This window comes from Populus nigra, chromosome 10 (genome assembly GCF_951802175.1).
Source record: "Populus nigra chromosome 10, ddPopNigr1.1, whole genome shotgun sequence".
Classification (NCBI taxonomy): domain Eukaryota; kingdom Viridiplantae; phylum Streptophyta; class Magnoliopsida; order Malpighiales; family Salicaceae; genus Populus; species Populus nigra.
In genome coordinates, this window is record NC_084861.1 from 7,875,255 (window position 1) to 7,891,522 (window position 16,268).

At 33.2% G+C, this 16,268-nt stretch overlaps 1 pseudogene; it reads right to left on the reverse strand.

Moving 5' to 3' along the window:
• Positions 1–60: 60 nt before the first annotated feature.
• On the reverse strand, positions 61–16,060 carry LOC133705257 (uncharacterized; annotated as a pseudogene).
• Between the last annotated feature and the right edge of the window lie 208 nt (positions 16,061–16,268).

Genomic DNA, 16,268 nt, shown 5'->3' on the forward strand with positions numbered 1-16,268 from the left:
TCAATTACATAGAAATAGAAATAAGATGATACAAGATTTGAGGGGGAAGTGAGTGAGTGAGAGGGTTACTGCTGTGTCTTAACTGTGTTGGGAACATCTTTTCTGGAACCGGCCCTAACCATTTTACTCATCTGAAACCAGAAGGTGATCACCTTTCTCACTTCTCTTTTCGTATTTTCCAGATACAACAGAGAAGATGATCCAAATATATGCACGCTTAGGCTTCCACCTACAAGAAGTTTTGAAATAACAACACTAAGGATCATGAAGCAAGTAGAGATGCTTGTAATGAGAAATTGGAAGCAGCACGCATGTCCCAGTTTAGGTTTTTAGGATGACAATAGCTTGGTAATGTTGATATCCACACACAGTTTGCTATTCCCAAGCTAAACACATGGCTCTGTTCAATTTCTTGAATCCAGAAAACCATCCTAAGAAAATCCATAATCTGCTGTACGGTTCCTCCCATTTAAGGGGTCATTTACTTCGTAACCAGATCAAAATATTTGGTGTCTTAAAATCACTTGCTTCTTCGGTACCAAAGGCTGTTACAGACAGCCCATTGGTGATTATATTTTTAAAAACATATTCTTCTGGCTTTGCACGTTCGTTAGAGGCCATCTAAATGAATTTTTCTGGGACGACTAAAGAAAGATGCTGTGATGCATGCATATAACCATAGCAGAAGGAAAGAAAGTGGCGGGGGGGGGGGGGGGGGGGAGGTCAGACTGGCGCAGAATCTTGTTAATCAAAATACCAAGAAATCAAATGAAAGAATAGTGCGCATTCTAAATTAAAGAACTGATTGGCTGACATTATCTTCTAAGCATATCCGGAGCCACGCTTAAGTATGGCGATCAAAAGATAGAAACTAACAACGAATAAGAGCCAGGGGCAGAACATTTTACGAAGCACAGGAGCAGCCCCCATCCTTTCACCAAGAAGAAACCATGTAAATCCAGAACCCCAGACCGGCTCCAAACCATAAATGATTGCAGTTTCTGTTGCTGAAACATCACACATTGCAGCCATCTGCGAAGTTAATAAATAAAGCAACTTATGATCACATTTTCTAGATCCGATTGAAGCCATTTTGTTTAAACTCATCAGTGATCTTTCATTCCAGAGGCAAGGATCATCATGATCCCACAAATCATCATGCAACGTCAGGGTCACTGGGAATTGGGAGATTCCAATTCCATTCACAAACAGATTTCACATTTAATTTTAACTGAAATTGAATCTACATAACAACTTTAATAATATTATATAAAATTTGTCTCGCTTATAAAATACAACAAGTTTCTATGCAACTGTAATTTTTTTTATTATGAATTACCAAATCCCAAATGAACTAACTGTAACCTTGGAGAAATTCATAAACTCTCAAGGCAAATAAAATATAAACTACACCTCCCACGGACAATAATCAATGACAAAAAATAAATAAATAAAAGGACAATCCAAGGTGCCTTTAATCTTACAAAATAAAAATATTAATTTTCCATAAAAGGGGAAAAAAATCTTCCATCATTAGTCTTCTTTCAAACAACATCAGAAGATCTATAAATCACATTTACTAATATAGATACAAACTTTATGGGCCTAGAGGGAAGAACTGCCGAAGGTAGAGGATGATGGATAGAACATTTCAAAAGGGTTGCACTTGCAAGCGAACTAACAATGAGGAATTTCCCAGAACCAGGGTGGGAAGGACAACTGGGGAGGTACGTTTGAGTGTACAAAGATTTAATCGGGGCAAACTTTATGAGGGCTGGGTGTGAAAAGTCATGATGTCTATGCCCTGGATAGTTGGAATGATGTTATGTAGCCATGTCCTCAAATTAAGCACCCATTAAGGTGCTTTCCCTTTATTACCTTCTTCTTTCACGTAAGTTGAAATGCAGGACTAAAGCAGCGTGACAAACAAGAAAACACAAGGAAGAAAAATAAGGACAAAGATGCGAAACTTATTTCAGAAATTTGAAGTTTCCTTCGGAACGTTGGCAAATTGAGAAAACAATTTATCGTACCTCTATGCGCTCTCCATAAGCACAAACCAGTTGAGAATATGCCAGTGCAGAGTGACGGTATCCATGGAAATGCAGTCATCCAATGCCATACCATTTCCCACTTCCATGATGGTGGATCACAAGTTTGGACACCACCAAACCTGCCTCCAACAAAATATCATATTGTTGAGGACATAGCAATAACACATACCTAAATTAGCAATAACTTCTTCAAACCATGCTTGAAGATAACCAGACTACATTTCTCGTGGATATTTATGCTGTAAACACACCTTGTATCCAAGAAGAGGTAATAAGTTCTTTCTATTTGTGGTTCTCCATACATGTTCCGTTCTAAGCATATGCACACCAAAAAATACCACAGTTAAGAAGTTCAAGAGATCACCAATCTAGGAATGTGCAAATACAAATCCAATATTATAGAAGGTTGAAAACAAGCTTATTTTATTCAAACCAGTTGAAGGAAAATTAATATAATAAGAATGCTTGGTCCTTCCACTTCTATCATCATCAAATGCAACGAACAATAGAATCACTAATCAACAAAAACAAGGATCAACACCTATACTGGGAGGAGATCCACTGGATTCCAGAATTGCAAGGCCTCTAATGGACATGAGAGCTCCAAACCAGGTATGTGCAGGAACTGTTGCTCCTAGCATACCATCAAGCAAAGGAACCACAATTACCTAATCAATTTATACACAAAAACATATGCCCAATTTTGTATCTTTGAAGTACAGTTACCAACCAAACCAAGAAAAAAAACCTTGGATTGAGACACAACGTAGAGGCTGATCAAGAAATTTACAGTGAACATTAATATAAATGATGCACGACCAGCATCTGATGTGTGCAGCCCAAGTGCTGACTTAGGTATCCTAGACAAACCCAAACCCCAACTCTATCACTGCACTACGGGTCCGAACATCATCCTATGCTTGCAATGCAAATGGCAAGAATGGAATGGCAGCTACAACAAATCTCACAACAGTGAAAGCTGCTGGATCCATTATTGCTTCAACTTCTTTCACAACTGTAATGTTACTCTCTAATATCAAAAAAATGAAAATAAAACCAAAAACTATCACAAAATCAAAGTTGCGGCCACACACAGGACAATCATCTAAAAGCAAAAACAAGGATATTTCAAACGGATGATGGGATCCATATAATTGCAGGCATATAAAGTTTCCATCTAAAGTCAACAAGGTAAAATTAATAACAACAAATCCTCAATGACAAACCAGGATATTTTAGCGCAAGCAGATGTCAAATCCACCTCAATATCTGGATATTTTAAATAAAATAGAATGTAATGTTTAATGAATGACTATTCTATTAATTACAATTAGCCAAAACAGCAATATTGTTTTTTTCTTTAAAAAAAAGTGAAATTCAAGCTTCTTCAATTTGTTTCATCTCCTATGAGAATAATTTTTTTTTCAAAAAAAAAAAAATAGAGTAACGTGCCATAGACAATGGTGACGCCATTGAGTAAAGTGATGGACCTGACTTTCCTTTCTGGACGCGGACAGTATCCTCCGCCACGAATATTTCTTCCCAAACAACGTCTTAAAATTTAAGCTTTTGTTCTTCTGATTCAAAGAAGAGTGAGTAGACTGCCGAAATTGTTGATTATATACACACTTTAACACCCAATTACAGTCAGGCTACAACGAGAAGAACCGAGAGGACAACAAAGAAAAGCTCGGAGACTGATCATCGCTTGTTAATTTGTGTTTGTGCACACACCAACTTTGCTTCTTCTTTTTTTTAATTTAATTATTGAAGTAAAAACATATTCTGCAAAATAAAAGTTTATGATAAAAACCTTGTAAGGTTTGATTTTTTTTTTCACTTTCCTATTATAGATTATAGTTGGGAAATTACACTTTATTTCTTTAATTTTATACACATATTAACACTTAAAGTCCTTAAAATTATTTATAATTTTGTCATTATATTCATTTTAATAACTAAAAAACATCTAGAGCCTCAAAATAATAAAATTTCCATTCATAATTTTTAATTACAACAATGTTATCCATAATTCCATGAACATAAATCCATTTTAGGTATTTTGTTAAATTATTTTTGGGCATCATTAATGTTGACTTTAATTTCTAGGATTCATAATAAAGAAAGGAACACAATTCATTCATTAAAAAACATTACTTCCCTTAACTAAACTCATGTGCATTTAATATTTATAATATATGACAGAGAAATACATGAATTAGAGAAGTTAAGGAAGAGGCAAGCAAGAACAGACATCTGGTATGCTTTTGCTTTCATTTATCATTCTCTTCTCTCCTAATTTGACAAGCATGCCTAGAATCGAAGGTTAGCACCAAACTTCCATCAATCCTCTTTCATTCGAACCTCTCAACCAACACAGAGCTACCATTCCTCCACCTTCCCTTGCCGTCAAAATCCTCATCTGTTGACCTTCACTTCCCTTTCACCCCCACACTAGCCCACCCAGCTCGCTCCTTCTTGCTCCCATTTCATTCTCTCCCAATTAATATTGTTTATGGAGGCCGTAGATCTTCCTCTAATCCGTTCCCTTAATTATTATATTTTATCAAGGAAAACAAAGTTTTTCATTAAAGAATCCAAATCTATTTAATAATTCTGGCATTGATATAACAATATTACTTCTTTTTTTTACTTTTAATTGCAACTATCCATCAAAATTTTTCAATAAAAAGTAAAAGCATTGGATTAAATCCGTATATTCATACACATTCAAATTGCAAATACAATCTCTAAATCTCATCATTACGCGTCAACAAAACTATAAAACTACAAATAATATGGGAAGTTAACAAAAAAGGAAAATGAAATTTACAAGGGAAGCTTTGCAAAATCAATTCGAGTTACAGTTTAACAACTGCTCCACCCTTGACCCATCCAATATGCTCTTACCTCCACCTCCCTGTTGAATTCAGCCTCATGATTTAGCCAAAACACAAATGCCCATCGAGTTTCTTGTCAATTCCCAGACTGGGAGAATGAATACAATTCTTAATCGGAAATAGATACAAATCCTACAAAAAGATAGAATTCGAATCGTTTCGAAGGAAGAGGTAAATTCAGAGTTTTGAGATTCGTCGAAAAAACCCAAATTGATAGAACCTCTTAATAATAGCCACGAGCGTGCCATGAATCCAACCAAGGATTTGCAAATCAAGTGCACGATTTGCCTCCACATAATAGACTAAGAAAGTGAGATGTACAGGCAAGAAGGAGAGATCGACGGAAAGACACGATATTTTGATTTTGAAATCAAATTAGTTTTAATTGAATTGAATTTAAAAATTCAATTTTTTTTGTTTTACTTTTTAAATGAATCAGCTGAAATTCTTGATTTGTCAAACATGTGTTAATTTATAAATTGTCTATATTCTTTAGGCAAAATTGAGACTCGCCCAATGAAAATGCATGTTTCCCTTGGCAAAACTAATAGAGACTAACGAATGGGGCGCTAACTATAAGTTTTGAGGGTTGCCTTACGTATCACCTAGCTAGCGTCCCAAAAATCCAACCCTGCACATACCATTTATTATATGTGTATAGCATGTTCTTTGCTTTGTTTGCTAGTTGCTTGGCACCTACATAGTTTAGAATTAAGTAGATCAGACCTTCATGCATAGATTCCATGCTCTATAACTTCAAATTCAAGTCCAATTCCTTGCCTGTTAAATGAGAGGATATTCTCATCAAACAGAGATTTGCCGAGGAATGGCGAAGACGAAAGTAGATCTGAAAACCAACAGTACTGTTAAAAACCAACCACCATGTTTTATCATGCTTGAGGAGCATGAATGCGACCTACATTGATTAACATTAATAGAACCTTTAATGAGGTCGTTGATGCATTGTATTAAATTTAGCATTTCCAGCCATACATGCCGTTGTGGGACCTTTCCACTGCTCATACGATCGACTTCTTCATTGGTGATGAAAATGATGATAATGGTGCAAAAGGAGATATCAAACTGAGAAATGCAAGCTAGCAAATTAAACAAGCCGGAGCATGGGTGGGTGGAAGCAATAAAAAAAAGCCTTATGGAAGGTGATAAAAGAGAGAGAAGAGGTGGTTGCACTTCACCACACCCTCTTTAACTCGTACGTGCGCACTTAAATGCTCTACAATGGCCTCAAGCAAACATTCATTTCATGGGGAAAAACTATCTTTTGCACAAAATTTATTGTAACTAAGGTGGTCTTCAGACCTTGGTTTCTCATGCTTCCACGGAATCTTTTGAATTTGTCAAAACTGTACAATTGAAGAAAAAACCATCCCTTCTCTCCAGCCATTGCATGGAGATTTTCACAGTTCACTAGACAAAACTGATTCCAATGAAGTTTCTATGGCCTTTTCTTTGCACGTTAAGAGGACTTGGAACTTTGCTTTGTCCAAAGGTGACATGAGCCCAAAATTAAGTTGATAATTGGAGCTGTCCAAAAAGGGCATGGAATAGAGACTTTCCTCCACGTCCAACAAGTGATTGAAGGAAATGGTATATTCAGGAGGAAGGCGAGTATCCCCCAACTAGCTAGGGGGCGCTCAATTGACCGCCGGCATACCATACATGTACAAAACAGAACATTTTAGTAATGGTTTTATTTAAAATTTAATACAATTCTTAATGTTGTTATAAACATAAAATATAATATTTGATGTGTGATACAGTGTCCCAAGGCTTAAGAAAGCGTGTTGGCCCAGCAAGACAGGCATCCTCATTTACGTACAGAAATGGATGCATTTAAGTCAAAAAAAAAACTGATGGTATTTCTAAGAATAATCAATCAAAAGAGAACCCCCCCCCCCCCCCCTCCCTCTCTCCCCACCCAATTATCAAACCAGGGCTGTTTGCACTACAGTCTGTGACCAGATACATGATTGACATACCACAAGGTCCACAACAACATTAATGTTCTTATTGTGTCTATTTTCCTAGCCATAAGCTGTCCATCACTTGCCCGAACAATGCATCATCATGGCTGTTAAGACTGCTTGAAATATTGAACGTCCAGGATGTATATAGACTGGGTTTATAATGTTCGCAGTGCTTCTTTTTTTTATTTAGAATTTGGCACATGATTATTTTAATCATTAACATCATGACACATTAATTGGGTGATAGACGGTCAAAATTAGAATAATTTAATTCTGGTTTGTCAAAAAACATAACCAACACCTAGCTATGCCAGGAGTAGCAGCCAGCACTCTTGTTCTCAACCTCCATTCAAATGATAGTATATGCATCCATTCCCATTTCTTCCAGCTTTTGTTTTGCCTTTTGGAGTACTGAAACTGATGAGTTTTGTTGACAATCAGATCGTGTGAAAAAAAAAATGAAGGATGAGGCATGTGGCCTTGCTTTCCACTTTTAATGAGGGAAAAAAAAGCTCCTTTTCAACAGAGAAAGAAAGATGATGTTTAAAGTAGAAGTACCCGTCTTTTTGGGGGTGTAAGTTGAAGTGCTCTTTACCGCATGAAGCATACACGGACACTCTTTAGTAGTTTCTTCTGTGTATTTTATTACAGCAAAGACTTGAGTGCAGTAAGGCTACAAGTCTAGGTTATACAATCAGTTTTGGTCCGCTTGTTCTTTGGGTGTTAAAATGGAAATTTTAAAACAAGAACTAAGAACGAAGGTGCAAAACGAGAGCAAGAATTCAAATTTAGTTGATGAGTTTTCTGGACATGAGTGGCAAAGTAGATGAATAAGGAGTAGCTATAATTAAATTCAAAGCCAGTGAATTTTAGCAGAAGGGTACAGCAGAAGAAAACACTGAAAAAGAAACAGGAGCATTTACACTAGCCTTTTCAGTTGCGCTCATTCTCACACACCATTGCTGCACTACTGTCCCAACCTCATTAAACATGACTGAAAAGGCTAAAGCCAATGCTCTCTTCTCTCTCGTCTAATATAATATTGAAAAGAAAACAAAAGTAAAGAACAAAATGCTGAAAGCAGAAACCATCTTACATGCACTCTTAAATTTATAGCATTAAATCTTAGTAGCATACATAAGTTCCACAACCTACCGTTCTTCCTAGTTGTGGAGAGGATTAGGACCTGTATGAATTATCCTTTTATCATCTTCGTATACTGTGTCTGGATCTCCTTTATCAATGTCCAAAGGCTGATCTTGGCTTGGAGGTGCATGAAACCGTGTCTCAAAAAACCTGGCTTTTCTTGGCAGAGACTTCACCAGCTTACCAGTTTCTTCATGACCAAAAGCTATAAGCAAACCTAACTGAGCAAGAATTAACAGAATCCAGAATAAGAAGATAACTGCAGCTTTAGCTCCAGAGTATCTTCTACCTCTTGCTGCTGCTACGCCAACTTTACGATGAAATATCATATTGCACCAAATATGACTGTGTAGCAAATAGCAAGCACCACTTAAACCAACCTCTAGCAGACCATGAAAAAGGCAAACTGGGATCTCTAAATTTACACAATAGAATGGAAAACAAAGTTGTGAAGTTGCAATAATTCTGTGAAATCTTTTTGGGAAGTTTGAAAGCAACCAAACAAGAGTAACTAGAGATCGGTAGCTGGAGAGAACTTTTTAGCTTTGGGTGCTCCTTATCTTATGGGTCTGCTCACATGATCTTGACCCTTGATTCGTGGAACCTTCTTATATTTTCTTATTTCACAAACTGAATCTTTGGATTTAGCACCTTTCACTCTCACGGCCTCACACCATATATATATATATATATATATATATATATATATATATATAGTGGTACTATTATACTAGCTACTACAGCTTGATTTGTTTTCTCTTTGCTTTCGGGCATGACCTGTTGTTTTGTTTTTGTTTTTACTGTTTTACGTATTTCTTTTTTCCTATCATGTTGCTTGGAGAGGGTGCTGTGGGACTGTCCAGTATTAATAGCCGCTGTCTCCGGGGTTTTATTCAAATTTATTTATGTCGATGAATATATTGAGAAAAAGGCATCGGTAAACAAAAACTCTGTGTTTTCACTGTTTTTTGCATCTCACCTGTCCGTCCAACTTGTGCTTATCTTATTGTAGGGTTTTACTTTTATTTTGTTAATTTTAGTTTTAGGGAATGACTTAACTGGCCATCTTGTCCACGACCCTTGTTCTGGTAAAGACTCCCCGATCCTCCTCTTCTGCTGAATGTTTTAATTTGGATCATAATTAAATAACAGTGATGACAGCTTTACATTGTCACATGAGATACATAGCAATACACAAAAGTTATCATAAATTCTTATCTTAGAATCTAATTAGTATAGATTTCATCAATCTCAAAAGTTAATTCAAAGACCCACTTCTTTGTTTAATTTGACATGAATTAATTAATTGTCACAATTTATTTTCAACGTTAAAATTTACTCTGAAAACCTATTTTCAATTTTTCTTTTTTGTTCCCCGTATAAAACAAGTCTTGATTGCTCTTGCTTAGGAATTGCGGGCTTTTAATTTATTTATCCATACATTTTGTATATTTTTGTTTGTGATTTTTATCTTTTCTAATTCATCCTTGCGAATCAAGGATAGACTTTTAAAGCCACATCATTAGCAGTCAGTTATCATTGAATAAAATTACATAATTAGAATATTGTGTTTGGAGGTGTAGTAATAATTATTTTTTAAAGTATTTTTTTTCGAGAATTGTATTAAAATAATTTTTTTATTATTTTTTAAAAATTATTTTTAATATTAGTATATCAAAATAATCTAAAAATATTAATAAAAAAATTAAAGTAAAAAAATAAAAAAATAATTTTTTTTAAAAATACTTTTAAAATATAAAAATAAATTGGTTACTGTATAAAAAGTCTCTACCCATGCAACTTTGTGTTGCTCCTTATCTCGCTATACTCTACGCACATTATAAATGCTGATCATTCATATAGATATCTTGAATATCAATCTACATGCATTGTGGCAATGAAGCTCTCTAGAAATCTGTAGTGATGTGAATGATATATATCCTAGCAGGAGTCTCATATATATATATATATATATATGGTCTACCGACTTTCTATATTACACCAAAAACAATTCTCGATCGATAGCTACTTGTCAACTTAGTTTAGCTTGTAGAATTAATTCTTTATGTACAATAGTACTTAAAATTCAACTCTAGACCTAGTAGATTGACATGAAAGCTTGGCTAGATTTGAAGTTTAACCAAATAAGAGATTCATTAACCATATCCAGTCAAAACCCAATCTGACCCACAAGGTACTTTGACAAAAAAAAAACAAAAACAGAGATCAAATTGGCTATAGTAGGATTTGAAACTCGTCACTCTTTTATTAATTAAAACATTTTATCAATTATGCTAAGTATACCCCCTTTTTTTCTACCAAAAGTTTCTACGTACGTACACCTTGCATCCATATACACACAAAGAAAATACCAGCAGCACGTCAATCGGTTTTGTTCTCGGAATTCAGCCGATGTTTTTCATTCTTTTATTTTTTTCTCTGTGTTTTTTTTTTTACCTACGACAAGCAGAAATAATTCTCTCTCCACGCTTGTCTTCTGAGGGCAAATGACATTAAATTCTTAATTCTCAAACTGTTTAGACAATGCCAAGTATTGCTAAAGCCAAGCATTCACGATTTAGGTCACACTGGCTGGTTTGTTCGTGCGATGATGTGAGGCATTTTTTAAAGTTTATTTTTATTTAATTATATATCAATTAAAAATAAACGTTTATAAAAAAGGCAAAAAAATTAATTTTAAAGGAAGAAATATATATTTTTTTAGCCAAAATTCCTTTCCTTATTCATGCACGTTTTCTTAATAAAAACACATAATTTTTATTAGTCACGTGGCTTTTTGAATAAAAAATGGAAGGCAACAAGAATAAATATTCCTGAAAACTTCCAATGATTTGAATCAAAAAGAAAAAAAAATATCTCTTTAACAAAAACTTCCTCTTCTTATTTATGTATTTCTTTTTAGCTTTGATAAAAATATTTGTTATCTAAAACATTATTTTTAAGTAAAAACATATCATGATCTAGAAAGCAAGTTTCAATAAAAAAATTCGCTAACTCTATATTTTTTTTAAGTGACTGTATGAACAAAATAAAAGAATGATTAATTTGGTAAAATTATACAAAAAATAACCAAAAAGATATTTATTTTTATTGAATACTCATGAGAAATTTTTAAAAAATTCTTTGGATGTTAGGTTAATATATAATTATTCATAAAATAATTATTAAAATTACCACCAAGAGCTCCAATCTTATTTGAAGACTCATGTCCTCAGCAAAAAAATAATCATGGATATCAAAATTGATTTTTTTTTATAGCTAGAATATGTTAAATTCAAAGCTATTTCTCTTTTTTTTTTCAGTGATTTTACTCCTCTCTCTACTCGTAAAGTTTGAAATGTGAAAAAAGTAAAATTTATGAGCAAAATAAAAATATCTAAAACCACACCAATTATAAAAACTTATAAAAATTCAGGAATAAAAAAATATGGACATTGTTGTCCAGTGTGATTGAGTCTTACACTACAATAATGAGCCATCAAAATACCTTTTTGTTTTAATTTATTAATTTAATTTAATAATTCAAAGATCATATTGTATATCTATCTTGTAATTAATTATACAACTTCAAAACCCTATAGAAATTATTTTTCATAAAAAAAAAGCAAAAAATATAAACCACAGCTGTTCATGCATACACCCACATTGGTAGTTAATTAAAGTAGTAAAAGGTACAAGAAAATGACTATTGGTACCTGACGTGGTTCTCGATGAGTGTTTAATCAAGCTACGTATTGATGACACTGTTACTTCTTAGAATTCCGGTGGATTGATTGCCAAATTAATATACGACGTCTTGGAGGTTTATATATATATATATATATATATATATATATATATATTAAATTGCCATTTAATTAAGAAATATTTAAATTAAATTTAAAAGGTATAACTTGATTGATCAGTTTTTGAATTTACTTTTCAGAAACTATTAATTCAAGTGTCACAAATCATAAATTTATTAGAAATTTATATGGTTCTTAATTTCAAAATTTTAAAAAATTAGTTTAGTTATATGTAAACTCATTTAGATATTTAAAATTTTCATTTAATTAAGAAATATTTAAATTAAATTTAAAAGGTATAACTTAACTGATCAGGTTCTGAATTTATTTTTTAAAAATTATTAATTCAAGTATCATAAATTTTAAATCCACTAAAAATTTACATGGTCGTTAATTTCAAGATTTTAAAAAATTAGTTTAGTTGTATGATGATCCGGATATTCAATTTTTTTTTAAAAAAAAAAAGCACTTAAATTAACATCACGTTTCATGAACCCTTGAAATATCGCTGCAAGTGCAAATGATGAACTCAGCTTAGTGAAATTTAGTTGAAACTCAACTTTGCATGTGTTTACTTGAAGTTTAAAATCATGTTTTGATATTGTGAAGGTTTTTATTTTTTAAATTGTGTTTTTTTTCAAAAAAAATCAAATTAATATTTTTAGATATTTTTAATAGGTTGATGTTAAAAATTAAAAAAAGTATTATTTTAATATATTTTTAATTAAAAAAATATTATATACTACATTACTAAACATACATGAATTAATGACTAGTTTACTTAAAAAAGTATTATTTTAATATACTACATTATATTAAAAAATTATTATTTTAATATATTTTTAATTAAAAAAATATTATATACTACATTACTAAACATACATGAATTAATGACTAGTTTAATTAAAGGATGAATAAAAATAAGTGAGTCTGCCTTGAGCTTGATTCTTTTATTACGTGAACAAGTTTTTGAATGAATATATATATATATATATATATATATATATATATATATAATAAAAAGAATGACAAAATATACTAAAGTCATCCCAGCCTTATCATGGTATCCGACAAGTAACTGTGACATAAGAAAAAACCACATTCCGACTTAAAATAGTCAAACAATTGCTCCCCCCAAAATAATTAAATATATGGATTTATTTTTTTCCTACATGCTATATATAACTGCTAGCTTGTTAGCATCTTTCATAGCCCTCGCAATTTCAATAAGCTAAATTTAATTTGGTTCGAGCTTATTAATTTATTTACAAATCGAATGGTTCATAAGCATCTCAATTTATTTGACCAAAATTTTTTAATTACTATACTAATTTAATAAAGATCATAATTTTTTATTATTTTTTTAATTCATTTATTTTTTAAAATCCATGTGCTAATTGTACAATTTGCCCCCTTATTTGTACCTCTTTGGGAATAGCACTCAAACAACGAGTCAAAAGTTTTTGAGTTTCAACTTTCAAGAGCACAATCAGCCATATTTGTCGTTTTCCCTCCCGTCATGTTAATTTGAACTAAAAAACTTAATTTCAGATTTAGAGTACTTTACTAGCCACATGCTGGGTTCCTCGCATAAAAAAAACTAGACATACTTAAATTTTGAGACAAAACCTGCCACCTGCAGCCTGCAGGTGTTCGCATCACTGTGTGTTGAAGTTTGTGTTTCGAAAATCCTGGCTTCAGCCGGAAATTTGAGTGTTCAGGATGAGTCTTTCTATCAGTAAACTGGAAGCAGGGAACAATTCTCTTCATGGATTTCTTTCCACTGCAATATTTCATTATTGATCACGTGTACAATATTGGACCATTAATTTTCTTCTGCATTGGCGCGTGCACCCATATAGAGATCCAATTTTCTTCTACTACAGACTCTTCCTTGGATCAATCCCGCTGTTAATCTTGTTTCTTGAAATTTCAAATGATGGGGTGCTCTACGTTTTTTATCCTGTCTCTTTTAACTTTGGATGGAAAATGAAATTTTAATTTTTTTATAATATAAAAAAAACTGGTTTCGATTAAGTTTGAATCGGTACTTATTTAATTAAGTTTATTCAATTTTATATGATTAATCAGAATGGTCACCATACTTGTGGAACTAACAACTTACAAAAATTTCAGTGGTTGGAAACAATTATTGAATTAGGTCCAATTAAGAGATGGTCCTCAGAAATAGAACAGTCAGACAGTTGGTGGTCCTGAGGTTATATATTTACAATACCCTCTCCCTGTATATTAAAAAAGAAGAAGAGGTTCAACCATCTAGATGGTGATCCAGTGATAAAAGTGTGGGACCAAGAGATTTGCTCACTCTGTGGTTTCAAGTTCGAGTTCTGTGATTGCTCATATGATGGCTACTGGAGGCTTACATGGTCGTTAACTTCAGGACTCGTGGGATTAGTCGAGATGCGCGCAAGCTGGCCGGACACCCACGTTAAACTAAAAACAAAAAAAAAAAAGAAGGAAAATGAATAGTGAGAACAAACAACGAAGAGGGGAAAATAGGACTTTACAAAAGACATTTGATAGCTAAGAAAGCAACTGTTTACAAATTAATTCAAAGAACAAACTATTTAAAAAAAATTAAATTTTAATATTAACTGTCCAAGTATCAACTACTACTATCCATGATAGCCTCAATCAAATGTCTTGGGCCGAGAATATGTGTGGATATAAGATTGTTCGGGCTTTTCTACAATGACATTGGTCCAAAATTAAAGATATTGAAATTGTGGCAACTTGCAAGGGTGTTGAGTGAAACCCATAGAATAATAACAAATTGTTGAAAATTCGTTCCAAAACCCATAAAAGAATGCAAATCGTGTTGATAAACGTTGTAAATCGATCCGACCGGTTTTACAACACACGGTTCAGCCCACTATTTTCTTATCCAGAGAGAAATTTGATCGCCATGATAAAAAACGTAGCAGTGAATGTTTGAACATTAAAAAATTTGATCAAGACGGGCACTATTTAAGATCCCCGTGCAGGACTGCAGGCACCATTGTTTCAGAAGGCAGTCGGCACCTAAGAAGAGAATTTGTGCTATCAAAAATCTTGCTAGACTAGATATACATTGCAGTGATTGGTATTAGAATACAATCGATTGTCAAGAAATTCAATAGAAAATTACAGAAGATTTTCCAGCTACCAGGTCAAAATAGTTCTCGAGAAAGACATCAATTACGATGAGTGCATTTTAATGATTATTTTCCATATGGGAATTTGTTGACTAATGGGTAAAAGCTATTTTCATGTGTAACAATGCAGTCATTTATCTAATGGGTGCCTTTGGTTTTTTTACTAAATTAAGATAAAAGATTTAAAGATATATCATCTGATAAAAAAAAATGTTTGAAAAAAACTCCTTTTCGTATAATCACTAATAAAAATCACAATATTCGGCAATGGAAATAGCGGTTGTGGTAGTTCCTTTATCATTCCAGCGTAAGTTCCTGTTATCTTCGTTTCTACTATCTCTCTCTAATAAAATGCAGAACATCGGCAAATCAAGCTAAAAAGGAACATCAACTGAAGATTACTAAACCCATTAACTGCTCCTAGCCCTCTGGGCAGTTGGTTCCCAAAACATGATGATTCATGCTCTGGCATTGATGGCCTCTGTCTGTTAAGAAATTTTAACTTGACAGTTTAAGCTTTTAGGTAAAGTTTTAAAATATAATTTATATTATTTTCTAACACATTCCTTCAATTTCTCAAGTGAAAGTTTATTAAACTTGAAACTTGCACGGATCAATATTACTTTATGCTTAATTTTTATCAAATAAATAGAGGATGGTAAGATTCGAACTCGTAATCACTTCGTCATCAAGGTTTTAATATCATATTAAAAAACAATCTCAACTAAATAATTTAAAATGTAAAATGAAATTTTAAAATATAATTTATATTATTTTTTAATACATTTATCATTCAGTTGTTACCTTACTGCAGCTCTGATTCCATTGACCGCTGTAGACTGCACCCTCTATTCCAGAACCATTGATTGTCCCATTTCCCACCAGGCCATTTCCTCTATTGATAACCGTATTGTTACCTGTTGGCAAAATCCCATTAACATTTTTCACGTCATTCACCAAAGAGCCAGCCCCAACCATTCCGCCAGTGCCTTTAAGCTGGTTGGACAACATGATTTATGATTCTCTGGACAGAGCTTTCAGAATCACCATGGTCAGCCTCGCCAGAAAGATCTGGCTGTTGCAAGGTAATTAATGTTTGCTGATGAATTTGTGGAACTAATATGGCTGGCAGCTGTCAAGGCACCATGAGATGTATGTGGAGGATTATTTGATGATGAGGGTGTTGGTAACTTGAATAGAGAAGGATGAGGTCGTGCCT